A 19797-nucleotide genomic window follows, 5' to 3' on the forward strand; every position below is an offset into this window, starting at 1 on the left:
GTAGCAGGTGCAAGTTTTTGAGAGAAGTGAAGAAGTGAAGCGTTTGGCCGAAGCGGTGCTTGAAATCTCTTGCGTTTCATAAAGCCCTGGAGATCTCTGTCATTTTCTACGAACATGAACATCTCTTACCGAATTTTCGGAACCCGATTCCTTGACAAGAATTCACTATGGTAACCTAACGGGAAATGCTCACTGGGTGTACCAGGCTGTGTGGAAGTTGGGGTTCCTTCTATACAAAGTCTGGTCATCGGTTTTTCAAGGAGAGAAACTGATCTTTCTGCCGAAATACTTTGAGGCTGTGACACACAATTTGCTCTTTCTGCCTTGCTTTCTCTGCCCCGCCCCCACTTGGCGTACTTCCCATTCGTCCCTAAAATCACAAGTTATAATGTCCAAAGGCTAATATCGCTTTGTTAATAAATCAGTTAAGACCTTTCTCGTATTACAATTATTTATTTATATGTCTAGCTGCCCCAACTGGACTTTGGACTTTTTTAAGGCAAGGACCCTATCTTTTTTTTTTCTCCCTCTGACCAAACCTAGGACATTTACTCAAATTTCAAAAGGCATTTTATCACTTTATCAAGGATTGTTCATGCTAGGAAAATTCTCAGGAAACACTTTTATTTTTTTATTTTTTAGGATTTTATTTATTTATTCATAAGAGACACACAGAGAGAAGGCAGAGGGAGAAGCAGACTCCCTACTGAGCAGGGAGGCGGATGTGGGACTCGATCCCAGGACCCTGGGATCATGACCTGAGCCGAAGGCAGACGCTTAACAATCTGAGCCACCCAGGAAACATATTTTTAAATCAGAAGACTATTTTAGTAATTCATGACAAGAGGGATAGATACCTTCCCAGGGATAGATACCTTCCCAGGGACAGATTTGTAATCATTATCTTGTGCCCTTTTCCCAGTTTTGAGATACTGAAAAAACTAGGTCCTAGAGCCTTTAGGATAATCGCTCTGGGCTGGTGACTTTGGTGTCTCATCCTGCAGTAAGAACAAGGAAAGGAGCTCAAGTTTTGACAAAGCATTCACGGGGGTTGGGGGGTGGGGAGGGCTAGTGCTACATGCTATTTCTGAAAAGAAAAAAAAAGGAGAAGAAAACTAAAACAGAGTAGGAACATCTGTTTCCTCTTCATTCTGAGGGAGAACAGAATACAATGACCCCAAACTAGGCCACTTTGGCATGTGCATTATTTTGAGCTGAAAGTAATCAACACCCAGGAAAATTACTTTTACCTCTCCCTTAACTACCTAAAAGAGTTTAGGGAGGCCTGGCCCAGAAAGACTACTACTACCAGAAATAACTTTTCATCTGAGTGACCCCTGTGTATGGCAAGGCAAACATCTAATTATCAAACATCTGTTTTTATTGTCCTGGGAATTACCCTACTTTCCTTTGAGGCCAGGGCCCCTATCCCATTTCTTAGCTCAGGATGGCATAGAAGCTTCAGTTGCCTGACATTTTCTTATTCTTATCGGGCTCCCATACCTATATAATTATATTTATTTTTCTCCTGTTAATCTGTCTTATGTCAATTTAATTAACAGACCAGCCAAAAGAATCTAGAAGGATAAAGGGAAAGTTGCCCCCCACCTTTTACAATTCACACCTCCTTTTTGGTGGAAAAAAAAAATTCAAGATTGCCTTTGATATCAATTATAAGTTAGCTAGATATAACTTTGTCCCTATATTTTCTTTTTTTTTAAGATTTTATTTATTTGAGAGAGAGAGAATGAGAGATAGAGAGCACGAGAGGGAAGAGGGTCAGAGGGAGAAGCAGACTCCCTGCTGAGCAGGGAGCCCGATGTGGGACTCTATCCCGGGACTCCAGGATCATGACCTGAGCCGAAGGCAGTCGCTTAACCAACTGAGCCACCCAGGCGCCCTGTGGTTATAATTTTTTAAGATTTTACTTTTTTAAAAGATTTTATTTATTTGAGACAGAGAGAGAACATGAGCAGGGGGAGAGAGGCAGAAGGAGAGGAAGAAGGAGAAGCAGACTCCCCACTGAGCAGGAGCCTGACAAGGGGTAGGGCTCTGTCACAAGACCCCTGGGTCATGAGCTGAGCCGAAGGCAGACGCTGAACCAACTGAGCCACCCAAGCACCCCAAGATTTTACTTTTAAGTAATCTCTGCGCCCAACATGGGCCTCAAACTTGCAACCCTGAGATCAAGAGTTGCATGCTCCACTGACTGAGCTAGCCAGGCACCCCTCTATAGTTACAATTTAAGTTGTTTTCAAAGTTTACTTTTAGAAACAAAACTGCAATGACCATCCCTCTACATAACATCTTTGTGTACCTGACCTGTTAGTTCCTTAAGCTAAATAGGAATTGGGGGATTTTAAGAGAAATTTTATCTAAGCTTTGATAGTGCCTGAGGAATTATTTCTGCTCTATTATAAAATACCATATTTTCTCAAAAATTATTATTTGTATCCACTGGATAATATGTCTCTCACACACACACACACCCCCCGCCAAAAGCTAACACTCTTTTTGATAGAGACAATAACTAGTCTTTAAAAAGACCAGGGTAGGGGCGCCTGGGTGGCTCAGTCGTTAAGCTTCTGCCTTCGGCTCAGGTCATGATCCCAGGGTCCTGGGATCGAGCCCCACATCAAGCCCCACATCGAGCCCCACATCGAGCCCCACATCGAGCCCCACATCGAGCCCCACATCGGGCTCCCTGCTCGGCGGGAAGCCTGCTTCTCCCTCTCCCACGCCCTCTGCTTGTGTTCCCTCTCTCGCTGTGTCTCTCTCTGTCAAATGAATAAAATCTTTAAAAAATAAATAAATAGCCCAGGGTAGGAGAAGAGGTGGTATCTGCAACTTCTTGTCCATCTTTTGGACAACCTGCCATGTAGTGTTGTTGTTTTTTTTAATTCAAGCATTTTTTAATTTTTATCTTATTTTATTTTATTTTTAAGTAAGCTCTTTGCCCAACATGGGGCTTGAACTTATGACCCTGAGATCAAGAGTCACATGTTCTACCGACTGAGCCAGCCAGGAGCCCCCACCCTGCAGTTTTTTTATATATGTGGCATTTCAACATACATTTTCATGATGCCTCTTGCAAGACAAGCATTATTTTCCCCATTTCACAGAGGATGAAGCAGGTTTGGTAACATCTGACAAGGTCACACAGCCATCAAATAAAGGGAAGAGCTGAGATTCAAACCCAAATTTATAGAACATCAGAATCCATGCATTTGGGCCATCCTGCTTTGCATGAAGGAGAGGAAGAAGAGAGACTCTTCTGGAAAAAAGAGGAAAATAATTGGCAGAAATTGAGGTTTGAGTCCTCACCTGATAACCTAGAGGTAGAAGTATATTTCCTTGGAAGATAAAAGCAAAGTCACTCTAGTCCCGCTAAAGTCTGGGAAAATCCAGTGCTAACTCTATAGACATTTTGGATACAGATGCTCCCTATTTTTCAGATTCAGATAGAGTAAGGATATCCACCCTCCCCCCGCCCCACACACACACCCTTACTGAGAGAGGGCTTGAGGTTATTTGCTCCAGAGTGAATGGGAAAGATCTCAGGAGGAGGGATGACTAGCCAGGCTGGCTCTAAGGATGGGTCAACCTCTGTGGGGACATACTCCCCACATCACCCAGCCAGAGGAACTTCAGTTTCATATCTGAATAGCATGATGTAGGGGCACCTGGGTGGCTCAGTCGTTAAGCGTCTGCCTTCAGCTCAGGTCATGATTCCAGGTCCTGGGATCGAGCCCCACGTCGGGCTCCCTGCTCAGCGGGAGGCCTGCTTCTCCCTCTCCCACTCCCCCTGCTTGTGTTCCCTCTCTCGCTGTGTCTGTCAAATAAATAAATAAAATCTTTAAAAAAAAATGAATAGCATGATGTAGATTTCCACTTTGTTATGAATTTAACAAATATGTGTTGAGCTCCTGTGTTAGCCCAAGAACACCACGAAACACCTGTTCCCTGCTTCTCGCCATCCAGGTTCTGCTATTTCCTCCCCAGGATTCTACTGCTATCTTGCTGGCCACCCATGGTCTCTGAAAGTCATGTTCTTCTCCCTCCTCCAAAACTACAACCTTCTTCTCCTTCAACATTGACCAGCAACCAGCCTCAGCACCCCCCCATCTCTCATTTTAGTGTCAGTGTAGATGACATCTGTCCTTGTTCACAGTGTAATATCTAATTTGCCCCCTTCCCACTAATATTACCTTCTTCCTTTCTGGCAAATTCCCCGTTGTGTGAGGCCTCCTTTGGCGACCAAGTCTTAGTATGTTCCTTCAATTGCAGCTTCTCACTGCAACTGAAGAGCTCAGATCCTTCTTTTATTACCCATGGGCAAATTATTTCAATTCAGCCATTCAGACCCTGAAAGTCCCAGAACTTTGAATCTTGAGTCAGAGGAGATGTTGGAGATTAGAACCATCATCAGGCCAGTATGGCCCCCAAGCTGTGAATTTCCTGTAGGTTCTGTGCCAAGACTCCAGAGCTACCCTGATTCTACAACTTGCTACACCCAGATCACCTGCCTTAATTCTGTGAGTTCTGGATACCCCTCCAGGATTTTCTCTATTTGCTTGATGTGACTAGTGTTGGTTTCTGTTCTATGCAGAACAGAGCCGTGACTGACGTAGCGAAGCTCCAATCTCTTCAACTAAACATGCAATAAATATTTATTAGACAGATTGCCCAGGCAATCTCATTATCTGCCAAGGTGATCATCTAAACTGATTCATGGCTGTATGCCCATGGAGAAGACTGGAATATACATGTAAAACCTGCAGAACCATACCCTAAACCACTATGGCTTGAGAAACTTCCTGAAAATTCTAAAGCAAGTGGGGCACTAGAATCTTCCACAGCTAAAACTCATGAAAGCTGCCATAGGAGAAAAATATTTCTCCCCATGGTGCCTGGCTGGCTCAGTCAGTAGAGCACGTGACTCTTGATTTCGGGGTTGTAAATTCGAGTCCCACACTGGATGTAGAGATTACTTAAAAATAAAATCTTGAAAAAAAAATACTTCTCCCCTCTCAGGTAATTTAAATGCACTTTGATAAAGGTCTTCTGAAGCAAGTAGTTGTTTACAAGTAGGAAACGGAAACCAGATAGGCTGGGAGGGAGCCCTTGTCATTGGCCAAGGCATTTTCGCGTAAGTCTTATGGTGCCTATCAGCTAATATCCTACATATGAGTAACAGCCTATCTGCAGGGTAAAGAGGATATTTTGCAAGCTCAGAAGAGCCTGGCAAATGACTCCAAAAATGGAAGGTTTTCTTTAATATTCATAAGCTATCAGACCACCTGATCTTTGAAAACTAGGGCTGCCTAAAATGCTGCGTACAGAAGAAAACAAGCAAACACATAACAGCCAGCTGCATTTTTACTTATTAAAGCCAGTCAGGCTCCTGGCCTCCTGCCCACTGTAGCTCCCCCTCCAGCCTCAGCAGACACCTCCTCATGCCTGAATTCTCCCCAAAACTGCAGGGGAGAGGGTAGGGGAGAATGGGTGCAGTGGGACTGTGGCCAGTGCTGCCTCCTCAGCATCCCTTCCACAAAGCCAGCATGGGCCCTTCTCTCCTCCCCTCTCCTCAGTGGGCTTGGTACCGTGAGGACCCAGCTTGGTCCCCGTGTGCCAGTCAGTTCCTCCAGAGAGAGGAGGCAGCCCTTGGGAGAGGCCAGCAGCAGGCATTCACCGCGTCCCTTTCCGCAGCCAGGCCTAGCTGACGGGTCAGAGCAGGTGGCTCTGAGCCACCTCACCCTACTCGCCCCTTCCCCTGGTTAGGTAGGAAAAGTGCGGAAGCCGCAAAGTTCTGAGTCAGCTGATTAACTCCCGAAACCACCAACTTCAGCCATCAGTCCTGAGGTGAATGGGAAATGGAGGGCTTTTTTCCACTCTTGAGATTTTCCCTTTGAAAATAACCCAAAACTGGAGATCACAAGTGAGGTATTACCTCAGAGGTCCTCTCATCCAATGCCCTCATTTTCCTGATAAGGACAGTGAAGCCCAGCGAAGTTAGTTAATTTGCCCACAGTTACTACTAATAACTGGTTAGCAGCAGAGCAGTGGTCAGGACAGAGCTCTTGCCCCAAACTTGGACTGAGGGTGTTAAAAACAAAACTCAGCTGAGTAAATTTAAAGATCAAATTGGCTTTATTCAACAATTCATGCATCAGGCAGCATCCCATCTAGCAAACAGAAAGGAGCTCCAAAGAGCTACACGAAATGGAAAGCTTTTAGGGGCAGAAAGAGGAAGACAGAGGTGTGTAATTTCAGGCACGGTCGCCTCCCTTTGGGGGAAAGGTGGGGGTCTTTCAGGCAGATTACCTTACTACTGCCAACCGGAAAATTCCAGATTGACTGGTTAAAGGTCACATTCCTGGGAGAGCCTGAACTGCAATGAGGTTAGGTACAGTCTTGGTTTGCTGATATGGGCTTAGTACAAGGGACTCCATTTGGGGCCTGTGTTTTTGTTGTTTTTGTTGTTGTTGCTGTTGTTGTTTTTAATTTGAGAGAGAGAGAGAGAGCACAAGCAGGCAGAACGGCAGGCAGAGGGGGAGGATAAGCAGGCTCCCTGCGGGGCTCAAACCCAGGACCCTGGGATCACAACCTGAGCTGAAGGCAGACGCTTAACAAATGAGCCACCCAGGCGTCCAAGCCGTTCCTGTTTTTTAATAAGAGGCCCAGAGTACCTGACTCAGCTTTTTCTGAAGGCCGGAGGAAATGTGGAAGGAGGAGTTTTTCTTTTCCACTTGAGTAGGGGTGAGGTGGTTGGGGACATGGCCAAGCAGCCTGCTGCCATGTTCGATCATCCTGAGTGATGGCAAGGAGCACCTACGCAGTCCCTGAACAGAGGCTCAAGGAGAGTGCTAATGAGGGCCCCAGTTGGCGGGTGCAGAATCCTGTTTGGGATTACAGGGAAAACTGGGCTGGGTGTTGACTGCTGGGCAGGAGATTGCCTGGCAGGGAAGCCCCAGGCTTTCTACTATGGCTCTAGGGGCTGGAAAGGGCAAGTCTTGTTCAGAGAACTGGGAGGAGTTCAGTGTGGAGAAATGCAGGCTTCTGGGAGAAGAGGATGGGGTGGTAAGTCTAGCTGGGGAGACTGGATATAATGAGTTTTGTAAACCTGACTATGGAGTCTGGATTTTATCCCATGGGAAATCTGGAGCCACCAGAGGTTTTTTGTTGTTGTTGTTGTTGTTTTAAAGATTTTATTCATTCATTTGAGAGAGAGAGAGAGAGAGCACAAGCAGGGGGAGAGGCAGAGGGAGAGGGAGAAGCAGGCTCCCCGCTGAGCAGGGAGCCCGATGTGGGGCTCGATCCCAGGACCTTGGGATCATGAACCGAGCCAAAGGCAGTTGCTTAACGACTGAGCCACCCAGGCACCCCCATCCACCAGAGGTTTTAAGGAGGGGAGAGATTTTTAAAGATTACTAGGACTGTACTGTAGAAGATAGAATAGTAGTTTGGACAAGAACTGATGAGGGCCATTCCTAAGGAAGAGTTGGTAGGACTTGTCACATTGGACACTAGAGGTAAGAAAGAAGGAATCTCAGAGATTTGCAGGCCTCTGACTTGAGCAAAAGTTCTTATTCTCTGATGGTTTCTTTTTCATAAATACCCATAGATACCTGTTCACGTTTTACATATGCAATATCGTTTTGAATCTCCATAGTAACTGGCCAGAACCTTTTACCTCTTTGCTTTTTTCCCATTTGTTATTCCTGTTTCCTCCTGGGTCATTGTTTTTAAGTTTGTTGCTTTCACTTTGGAGCTTTCTGAAGCTGTCTGATGATTCTTAGTTTTTCATTAATATTTCAATAATTTAAATCTAGAATTTTGGTGGGTTTTTTTTTCCTTAATGTTTTGCTTTATTTATTTTGAAAGAGAGAGAGTGTGTGGGTGGGGGTGAGCTGGGAGAGAAGCAGAGGAAGAGAGAATCTCAAGCAGACTCTGCACTGAGTGCAGAGCCTGACGTGGGGCTCAATTTTACAACCCTGAGACTGTCACCTGAGCCAAAATCAAGAGTCAGACGCTCAACTGACTGAGCCTCCCAGGCACCACTTAATTTTAGGATTTTGAAAAAGCTCTGTACATGTGGGCAGGCTCTGTCAACTGGCACACTTCGTTAAGGCTGAGATAATGGGAGTTAGGTATTACTCGGGAGTGGTCAGCTTTCATTCCTACGTCTCCTTCCTTTCCTTACAGTGTCCGGAATTTGTTCCTTGATTTTCCACAAACTTCCTCTATGCAGCCGAGGTGCTTCAAGGGAGATTCTCTCCACCCCCAGAGCCGGTGTGGACCTATAGATACTTTCACGAGAAACACACATATGACTCCCCAAAGCCTTAAAACCTAACAGTGACTCTTACCGAAAGTCTCTTGAGATAGTAAATGAGGAATTATGTTAAATTATATTAAAACTTGCTAAAAATTCTCTTTACATATCTACATCTCCCCAGTGCCCTACTCCTTGAAGCAACTGCTCCACTTTTTTCCCCCTTGCCCCCTTCCCTCAAAACTCCCTGCTCATTCAGTTTTCCCCCTTTACTCCCCACCTCCAGATCTTTTCTTTCCTTCTCAGGATGGCTCCAAGATCTTTCTTATGCAGAGAAATCTTTTGCTTCTCTCATCTTCTTTAATTGACATCTCTGCTCATAACCTTGCTCTGAACGACAAAGAACCCATGGTAACTGGCCAGAACCTTTTTCCTCTTTCCTTTTCCCCCTGTTTGTTATTCCTGTTTCCTCCTGCGTCATTGTTTTTAAAGCAGGGCATAGAGGAAAAGGAAGGGAAGATCTGGTAATGAGAGCACTTTGAGTTTTGGTGTTTTAGTATCTGCCACACATACGCATGTGCATTTATATGAAATGGATAGAAAGAGGGACTGGAAGGCTACCCAGCACACCATTAATGATTTGGGTAAGGAAAGTGAAGGCAAAAATCCAAGGGGAGCGCTCCTTTATAAAATCCTGTGATTTGAATATTTTACCAAGGGAAATAAATTCAAGTACTGCTTCAATAATTTTTACTAAAGTGTGGAAAGTCACCCTTTAGTACCCTTCCAAGTGGAATGGCGGTCAGCGGGAGGAAAGTTCTTTTTAGATATACACACCCCTATCATTTGAAATGTTACAATGAGCATCAGTTACTTTTACAATGAGAAAAACTAGCTATTTGAAAGAAAAAAAACAATTACGATACTATGTAATAAGCATAGAAACACAGAGGAGGAGCCCTCATCCAAACAGGGATGGTAGTGAGAGAAGGAAGAGGGAAGACTTTACCTGGGTCAAGAGGTGGAATGCGTGGGGGGTTCAAGGCCACAGAAGCACTGTACAGAGAAGCACTGAGGCATGAAACAGATATATTTTGGGCAAACATGACATTATCATGTCCTAGAGCACGAGGGTGAGTCATACTGGAAAATGGTGGAGAGGTGGGTAGGGGCAGAAAAGGGATGGCAGGAAATGATCCATTTAAGCTCAGCCATCAGGCATGGTCCAGGCTTGCTGGTTATCAGTTATAATAACTGAATTATATAGGACACATCTGTCCTTTTGGCCTCGGAATTCATATTCAGCTGTTCACTTCAATCACCTCCACTTCTTAATTTTATTTAAAAATTTTGGGACACCTGGGTGGCTCAGTCGGTTAAGCGTCTGCCTTCGGCTAGGGTCATGATTCCAGGGTCGTGGGATCAAGTCCTGCATCCGGCTCTCTGCTCAGAGGGGAGCCTGCTTCTCTCTCTGCCTGCCACTCCCCCTGCTTGTACGCTTTCTCTCTCTCTCTCTCTCTCTCTCTCTCTGACAAGTAAAATCTTTAAAAAATAATAAAAATTTTGAAAAATTATGGGCGCCTGGGTGGTTCAGTCAGCTGAGTGTCTGACTCTTGATTTGGGCTCAGGGCATGATCTCAGGTTCGTGAGATGGAGCCCTACGTCGGGTGCTGGGTGCAGAGCCTGCTTAAGATTCTCTCTCCCTCTCCTTTTGACCCTCCCCCCCCCAAAAAACTGAAAAATTAATACATGTACTTAGTACAGAAATTAAGCAGCACAAACAGGTATACAGTAAAAAATAAGTCAGCCTTCAGCTTCTCATGTCCAGTCCCTTGCTTTCCTACCTTGAGTCAGCCATGATAGGATTTTTCCAGAATTGGAATTACGTGTTTTTAGAAGTGTTTCAGCCTGATATCTGGGCTGCACAGTATCATCCCAATTTGGAATAAGCTGCATACAACGTAGGCTATCTAAATGTCTTGAGCTTAGCAGAATGGGTCTAAAGGGAATAAGTATAACTTTCCCCAAAACTCACCTAAACAGAAAATTTAGTTTCTTTTTTTTTTTTTTAAGATTTTATTTATTTATTTGACAGAGAGAGACACAGCAAGAGAGGGAACACAAGCAGGGAGAGTGGGAGAGGGAGAAGCAGGCTTCCCGCTGAGCAGGGAGCCCAATGTGGGGCTCGATCCCAGGACCCTGGGATCATGACCTGAGCCAAAGGCAGACGCTTAACAACTGAGCCACCCAGGCGCCCCACAGAAAATTTAGTTTCAACTGTTTAAGAGAAATATGCTTATTTTTAACAGTAAACTTGATTAAAATGATTAAATGTTCAAAATTCTGATGGGTCAGACCTCACAGCTAAGAGCTTGCCCAAAGTAATGAAGCAAAGATTGAAACCCAAGATTCCTGACTCCCTGCTTAAGTACTCACTCTTTTATTGTACTTCAGGGTAATTCCGAAAACCAGGACAATCGGGAAGTAACTGTGAGGTACCTGGGTGGCTCAGTTAGTTAAGTGTTCCACTCTTGATTTTGGCTCGGGGCTCAGGTCATCTCAGGGCTGTGAGATCAAGCCCTCAGGCTCCGCGCTCAGTAGGGAGTCTGCTTCTCTCCTCTTCCTTTGTCCCTACCCCAGCTCTCGAGTGCTCTCTCCAAAATAAATAAGTGGATCTTAAAAAAAAAAAAAAAGGAGAGTAACTGTTATAACAACTGTGAGTGGAAATAAAAATCTCAAGTTACCACTGCTTTTAAATAGCCAAGGGAACATGGATACCCTAGCTCTGAGCCCTGTTTAACTAGAATCTTAATATAACAAAAATAAAGTTTTTCAAAGAGTACATTCTGTATGATTGCATTGTATAAAGTCCAAGATAAGCAAAACTAATATTCTATGATAGAAATGAGAACAATTACCTCTGGGATGGTGGAAGATTTGACTACAGAGGGGCCTGAGGGAACTTTCTGAGTTAAGGGAAAAGTTCTATATCTTGATCTGATGTGGGTATTACATGGGTATATATGATTGTCAAAACTCACTGAATTGTACACTGAAGGTATATATACTTTATTGTTGATAAATTAAACTTCGATCAAAGAGAATTTGAATGAAATGAAATTCCTTTGAAAATTAAGTGAAAGTTGCTTACTCTGAGATGCAATTTTTGGCCTAAGGCAGAGCCAACCAGTCCTCTACATTAGTCCTTTGAATATGTTTGTGATTGACTGAGTGATTCACCAGTGATTCATTATGCACCAAAGGAAGGAAAAGGCTCAATAAATTTGGAGACTTGGAACATTTCTGTGTCATTTCTTCCGCATGTCTGGGCTTTGCAGGAATTTATCAAGCTTTTAACCAGTGATCTACTCTCACAGTTGGTATGCTAATACTTTATATATTTGAGAGATGATTTGCAGTTAAAGCGTTTATCCATCCATCATCATGCTGAGCTTCAAAACACCTTACATAAGGTAGGTAAAATAGGTATTCTTATTCATTTTACAGCTTGTAAAATAAGGTTCAGAAAAGTTAAATAATTTGCCCAAGATCCCACAGCTATTTTTTTTAATCAAAATACTGTTTGTTTGTTTTCTTTTCCACAGCTATTAAAAGACAGAGTTGAAATGTCAATTCAGGTTCAAGGAATTTTAAATTATATATGTAGAATTTTTTCCACTATGTCATTTCAGAAAAATCCAGGTCTCTCAGAGTGAGAACTTGCTTCAGAATGACAGTACTGGAGAATACTGTGACTTCCAGGAACACAGTGAATTGAACATCATAATGTAGGTCCAGAACTAGGATAAGGCAAGCAAAGTACTTAGGGCACACAATTTAAGAAGATGCTCTCTCAGGTTCAGGCAAGTGCCAATCCTGCATGGTTGTTAACATTACCTTGTTATTACTAATTTAAATATAAGGAAACTGGGTCTTAGAGCTAGGTCAGATGACTTCACTATTGTCTCACAAACAGTAAGTAGCAGAACCAAAAATTAAGAAGGGGTCTTTAGGCTTCAAATTCTACTAAGCCTACTCTTCAATAATGCTTTGTGGTTTAGCCATAAGGAGGATTAAGACCATGAGGTTTTTAATTGATTATACATTTAATAAACAATTGACCAAATGGCATCCAAATTCAGATGCAAACTTAGGCAACAATAACCATCCAACCTGATTAAAAACTCTCAGCAAAGTAGGAATTAAAAGGACCTTCTTCAAATTGATAGAGTTTCTACGAAAAATCTACAGCTAACATCATACTTATTAAAGACTGCCTTGCCCTAAGATCAGAAACAAGGCAAGATGTCTGCTCTTTCCACTTCTATTTCATTTTGTACTGGAGGTTCTAACCAGTGCAATAAAGCAAGAAAAATAAATAAGGCGTTCAGATTAGAAAAGAAGAATGAAACTGTCTTTATTCAAAGATAAGAACTTCTATGTAGAAAATCATAAGGAATCTACAGAAAAACTAGGAGTAATGAGTTAAGCAAGGCAGTAGGATACAAGCTCAGTATACAAAAATAAATTGTACTTCTTGTATATATTAGCAACAATTAAAAACTGAAAATGTTTTAAAATGTCATTTATAAAATCAAAAATATGAAACTTAGAGATAACTCTGATATAAGATATGTAAACCTGTATAATAAAACCACAAGATATTCCCAAGAGAAATTAAAGAAGCCTCAAATAAGCAGAGCTGTGTTCATGGTTCAGAAGACACAATATCAGTAAGACGTCATTCTCCCCAGTTGACCTATGGATTCAATTAAATTGCAACAAAATCCCAGCAGGCTTTTTTTGTAGAAACTGACAAGCTTAGCCTAAGATTTATATGGAAAAGCAAACTAGAATAGCCAAAACAACTTTGACAAAGAACAAAGATGGAAGAGTTACACTATCTGATTCAAAGATTATGAAGTTACAGTAATCAAGACAATGCAGTGTTGTTATAAAGAGAGACAAACCAATTTGATGTAACAAAATAGGGTCCATAGTCGACCCATACGTTTATGATCAGTTGATTTTAGACAAAGGTGTAAAGGCAATTCAACAAAGGCTAGTTTTTTATTTATTTTTATTTTTTATTGAAGTATAATTGATATACAATATCCTATTAGTTTCAGGTGTTCATCATATTCATTATTTTAATTTTTATTTATTTATTTGTCACAGAGAGAGAGAGAGAACAAGCAGGGGGAGTGGCAGGCAGAGGGAGAACCAGGCTCCCTACTGAGCAGGGAGCCCGATGTGGGACTTGATCTCAGGACCCTGGGATCATGACCTGAGCTGAAGGCAGATTGCTTAAGTGACTGAGCCACCCAGGCATCCCCTGATTTATAATTTTTTTGTTATTGAAGTTATTTAATTAAGCTTTGTATTGTCATACTTTAATAATTTTGCAAATAAGTTGTGTTTTATAAATCTTTTAATTTACTGATTCAGTATTTTTATACATTATGAAATTATCCCCACAATAAGTCTAGTTACCATCCATCTCCATACAAAGGTATTATAATATTACTCACTATATTCCCTATGCTGTACATTTCATCCCCATGACTTATTTATTTGATAACTGGAAGTTTATATCTCTTAATCCCCTTCACCTGTTTCACCCATCTCCCAACCCTTTCTCCTTCTGGCAACCATCAGTTTGTTTCCCGTGTCTATGAGTCTGTTTCTGTTTCGTTTGTTCATTTGTTTTGTTTCTTAGATATAAGTGAAATCATATATTTGTCTTTTTCTGTCTGACCTTTATACATTCAACTAGAGATGGACACTTAGGTTTCTTCCATATTTTCGCTATTGTAAATAATGCTGCAGTGAACATAGGGGTGCATGTATCTCTTTAGTGTAAAGGATAGTCTTTTAAATAAATGGTGCTGGAAAGAACTGGCTATCCACTGTAGAAAAACAAAACAAAACCAAAAAATTTTTGAGACATATTTTGCACATATTCAATAAAAAACTAACTCAAAATGGACTATATGCCTAAATGTAGGTGCTTAAACTATGAAATTTCTGAGAAAATATAGGAGAAAATATTTGTGACCTTGGGTTAGACAGATCTTAGAGATGACACCAAAACCATGATCCACAAAAAAAATTTGATAAATTGGACTTTATCAAAATTAAGAACATCTGCTATTTGAAAGACACTGTTCAAAGAATGAAGCCACAGACAGGAGAAATTACAAACCAAATGTAAAAGGCTTATATCCAGAATATATAAAGAAATCTCAAACCTCAATAAGAAAACAGCCTAATGAAAATATGGGCAAAAGATTTGAACAAACATGTCACCAAAGAAGGTATACAGGTGGCATATAAGCACATGAAAAGATGTTCTGCATCACTAACCATTAGGCTTGTACAAATTAACACCATAAGGAACTACCATGATACACCTATTAGAATAGCAAAAATCAGAAAGACTGTCCATATCAAGTGTTGCCAGTGACGTGACACACCTGGAACTCGTAGGCACTGCTGGTGGGAGTGTCAAGTGGTACAATCATTTTGAAAAACCCACTTGCAATTTCTTAAAAAGTTAAAAACATATGCTTACCATTCCACTCCTACATATTTCCCCAAGGTAAATGAAAGCATATGCCCATACAAAGACTTGTACAAGAATTTCACAGCAGCTGTGTATGTACTAGCCCCAAACTGAAAATGACCCAAACGTCTATCAACTGGTAAATGAATAAACAAATTGTGGTATACTCCAAACAATGAATGACTATTCAGCAATAGAAAGGAATGAACTACTCATACATGAAGCCACATGAATAAGAAGCAAAATAATTATGCTAAATGAAATAAGTCAAAACGGACCGTACTGTTTGATTCTATTTATTCTAGAGAATGCAAACAAATGACATAAAGAAGATTAGTGGTGGAGTGGACCGAATGATGGTGGCTCCCAAAAGATATGTCCACATCCCAACTCCCAGAAGACATGGATGTTATTTGCTTGGAAAAAGGGTCTTTGCAGATATAATTAAGAATCTTGAGATGAGGAGATCATTCTGGATTGTCCAGGTGGGATTTAAATTTAAGTCAAGTGTCCTCATAAGAGGAAGGCAGAGGAAGATTTGAGACAGAAGAGAGGCAGACCCTGAGAAGAGGACGAAATGTGATCACAGAGGCAGAGATTGGAGTAACTGGCCACAAATCAAAGAATGCCAAAAGATCCCAGAAGCTGGAAGAAGCAAAGCGTGGATTATCCCCTAGAGCCTCTAGAGAGCATGACCACGCTGACACCTCGATTTCAGACTTCTGGCCCCCAGAACTGTGAGAGAATAAACTTCTGTTGTTTTAAGTCATCGGTTTATGTAATTATTATGGCAGCCTTGGGACACCAATATTCCCTGGGTATGGGACAGGAGTGGAGAGGGGAAGGTGGGAAGGGGAGATTACAAACAGGCAAGAGCAGACTCTTGAAAATGATAAATATTCTCATTATCATGATAGTGGTGATGTTTCATGGGACTACACACATATCAAAACTTATAAAATCGTATACTTAAAAATGTGTAGTTTAAGTCCATTGCACAATAACAAGGCTGTTAAAAAAAAGGCATATAGTTTCTAAAATAAGACTCCACTTGCAATATTCTGGCCCTTTCTGAGTAGTCCACGGAACACTGATACATGGTATATTCTCAGGAAACTGATCATAAGATGGAGACCCACCATAGGAAGCACAGCTGAGTAACCTCAGAATAGGACAATTGGGAGAACTGATATTCAGAGATATTTAGTATTGCTATATGCAAGGAAAAACATTCTCATCTTATAGGAACTCCATTAGAATGGGGACAGATTTTGGTACAAAGGACTTGCTAAAGTCAGTGTTGTCCACAGATAAAATAGGTGTTGGAGGAGCTAGTTCCTGGGAGACCACCCAGATATTGTAGAGTGGATGCCTCTCTTTGACTCTTTCCTCTGTTGGAGGCTGTTTTTCTTGATTTCTTATCTTTTCCAATTCCTGCTTTTCTCTCTTCTCTGATGTGTTGCTGGAGTATGTGCTTTTAATAGCTTCCAGAAAAGGCACAACTAGGACAAAATTGTTTTAAAATTGCATGTCAGATTCATCTTTTGGCTGGGGATAAAATTCTAGGCAAAATTGGAGGTATTTCCCTTTTGCTTTTTAGCTTTCAATGATGTTGAGAAGGCTGATGCTATTGTTTTTAGAATCTTCTCTTTATCCTTAGTGTTAAGAAATTCCATACTGATGCGCTTTGGTTTGGGCCTTTTTTTCCCCCCAGTAGGCTCCATGCCCAACATGGGGCTTGAACTCACAAACTTGAGATCAAGAGTCGCCTGCTCTACCAACTGAGTCAATCAGACGCCCCTGGGCTTTTATTTTTCCCTTACTGTGTAAGATATTCATGGCATTTTCATTTGGATTCATGTTATCCAGTTCTGGGAAACTCTTCTACATATATATGGATGCATTTTTCACTATTTTTCCTTCCATTGCTTTTTAATTCTTTGAATCCTAGTCACTAGCTGTTAGATTTCCTGTATTGTTCTTCTAATTTTCATATTTCCCTTCTATTGTTCATCTTTTGTCCTTTTGTTCTATTTGTCAGAGCTTTTTCTTACTTATCTTCTAGAACTTCTATTGGGTGATTAATTTGAACTATCATATTTTTAATTTCCAAGACCTGTTCTTATTTCCTGAACAGTCCATTTTAAAGATAGTATTTTGAGGGGTGCCTGGGTGGCTCAGTGGTTAAGCATCCAATTCTTGATCTCAGCTCAGGCCTTGATCTGGTTGTAAGTTCAAGCCCTGCACTGGGCTCCACGCTGGGTGTGGAGCCTACTTTAAATAAAAGTAAATAAAATAAAATATTTTTTTTAAAAAAGATAGCAATTTGCTCATGTTTCATAGAAGTAAGATCATCTGCTCTGGTCTGAAGATTTTTTTCTGAAGTTATTTCCCAAATTGTTTCCTCAATTTTTTTTTCCTGTTTGATCTTTTTTATTCACATTGGAATCTTTCCTCAAATGTCTGCTGATCATTAGCTGTTAAAATGAGATGTAATTGTCTATATATACAATGTGTTGGTGGGAGGATGGATGTGTGTAGTTTCTTGGGGAAGGGGTGGAGGGTTATGGCTGTAGGAGTTGCTGACTTGGCTTTAATTAACAGGGTTGTCGGCTGAGAATTTTTTTGTTGGTGGACCCTCCAAATATATCTGTAGGACTTTCTTCTGGAGTTGTGCTCCCAAAAAGGATATTTTAATCTCTTGCCTGAAGGTACAAGCCTGACTGCCAATATTTTGGGAAAGGGACAGGGGAAGGGGCTTTATGTTCTCATCCTTAAATATATAGACTTCAGGGCGCCTGGGTGGCTCAGTTGGTTAAGCGACTGCCTTCGGCTCAGGTCATGATCCTGGAGTCCCGGGATTGAGTCCCGCATCGGGTTCCCTGCTCAGCAGGGAGTCTGCTTCTCCCTCTGACCCTCTTCCCTCTCGTGCTCTCTCTCTATCTCATTCTCTCTCAGATAAATAAATAAAATCTTTGAAAAAAAATATATAGACTTCAACTTGTTCCTCATTTTCAGTTTATCAACTTGTATTCCTGAACTGGAAATCTCTCTGGTTCAATCTCTCCAGTCTTATAGGGTGGAACAAGGGTTAATCACCTAGTTGCATTGTTTGGGGCTTCTTAGGTAGACTTTGAGCCAAACCCCTTGCTTTAAAATTTTTTTTATTATTTTTTAAAGTAAGCTCTACATATAATGGGGGGCTCGAACTCATGACCCCCAAGATCAAGTCACATGTTCTATCGACTGAGCCAGCCAGATGCATCCCCCCCACCCCCCTTCATTTTCAATTCATTGATCAACTGCCTTCCAAAGTACCTAGGTACCATGGTGCCTTTCTGGGGTTTGGAAAGACCGGTTAGCCTTGTCCATGTCAACAACCTATTCCTGGGAATTTAGGTTTTGGTTTCTTCCTTCATCTAAGTCTGTAAGGGTAGGGACATTATTTATCATGTTGGAATCCAATGTACTATCCGGCCCCAAAGGAATACTTAACAGATGTTTGTTGAAGGTCTAGCTAAGTGAACTGAAGTGAGCACAAACTTTTTCTTTTTTAGATTTTGTCAGAGAGAGAGAGAGCACAAGCAGGGGGAACGGCAGAGGGAGAAGCAGCCTCCCCACTGAGCAAGAAGACCGATGGGGTACTCAATCCCAGGACACTGGTCCTGGGATCATGACCTGAGCTGAAGGCAGACGCTTAACTGACTGAGCCATCCAGGCGTCCGGAACACTGAACTTTCAATAATTTCCTCATCTGCAAAGTTGGCACAGCCATCCCTGACTGTAATCTCAGTGTTTCTGTGAATATCAAATAGTGAAAACATAGGAAAATGCTTTGTAATACGTAAGAATTTCTTGTGCAGCTTCGTTTTTGGACCAAGGAGGGATTTTATGCCACTAGAATATATATTTTATTAGAATTTTCATTTTCATATATATAACTTTTATATCCCCATCTGGTAGACTCATCTTCTCTTCTCCCACTATCTCTGGTGAATCATCACTCTGCTTCCAGTCACTGTAGCAGCTCTAAGGAATCCTTCTCAAGTATAGATGCTGGAGTGATCAAAACAATTTGTCTTTCTCTGGGGAAAAACACTGAATAGAAGTTGGCCTTCATCTTAAGGCAATATTTAAAAAAAAATTTTCATGCTTTTCTAATTAATTAATAAATCCTTTAAGACTTAATCTGTAGAAGCTGGCTCATCAAGTATCAGATATTTATAGTTGAGAGTAATGTATTAGTACTAGGATTATGGAGTGAGAAATTCAATACCTTTTTTCATCTTATTTTTGGTTACAAGTAGGCATTAGAGGTGATGTTGGTCACAAATGAAGAGTACAGTGAACTGATACATAGATGCCATATCTCACCCAGTAGACAATCTGAAAGTTACTTTTCGGGGCTTAAAAACTGTCTATTCAAAATGCAATTAATTAGGGCGCCTGGGTGGCTCAGATGGTTAAGCGTCTGCCTTCGGCTCAGGTCATGATCCCAGGGTCCTGGGATCGAGTCCCGCATCGGGCTCCCTGCTCTGTGGTGAGCCTGCTTCTCCCTCTGCCTCTCTCTCTCTCTGACTCTCATGAATAAATAAATAAAACATTTAAAAAATGCAATTAATTAGAATATGATTGTGGAATTTAAATATAAATATTTGACAGAAGGTATAGGGTGGTGGTATCACCACAGTAAAAACAAAAACAAAAACAAAAACAACAAAAAACAGTTAAGAAGTCCAAATACATGGCCAGAACCTTGTCTTTTTGTCACTTCTGGTCTTGGACTTCTTAACACATAATTCCTAATAACCAGAAGAAAAGTGCACCTTTAAAACTTTGACCTAAAAGAAAAAGATACAAATAAGGAGCAACTGCTACAAAGACTCATTTCTCTGGCCAATTATCAACAGGTATGAATAAAAAAAATGAAACAGAAAAGGCCTCTAGCTTCTCTAGT

Source organism: Callorhinus ursinus, unplaced genomic scaffold, assembly GCF_003265705.2.
Source record: "Callorhinus ursinus isolate GAN/ISIS: 27379988/994484 unplaced genomic scaffold, GSC_fseal_2.0 scaffold1, whole genome shotgun sequence".
In the NCBI taxonomy this organism is placed as follows: domain Eukaryota; kingdom Metazoa; phylum Chordata; class Mammalia; order Carnivora; family Otariidae; genus Callorhinus; species Callorhinus ursinus.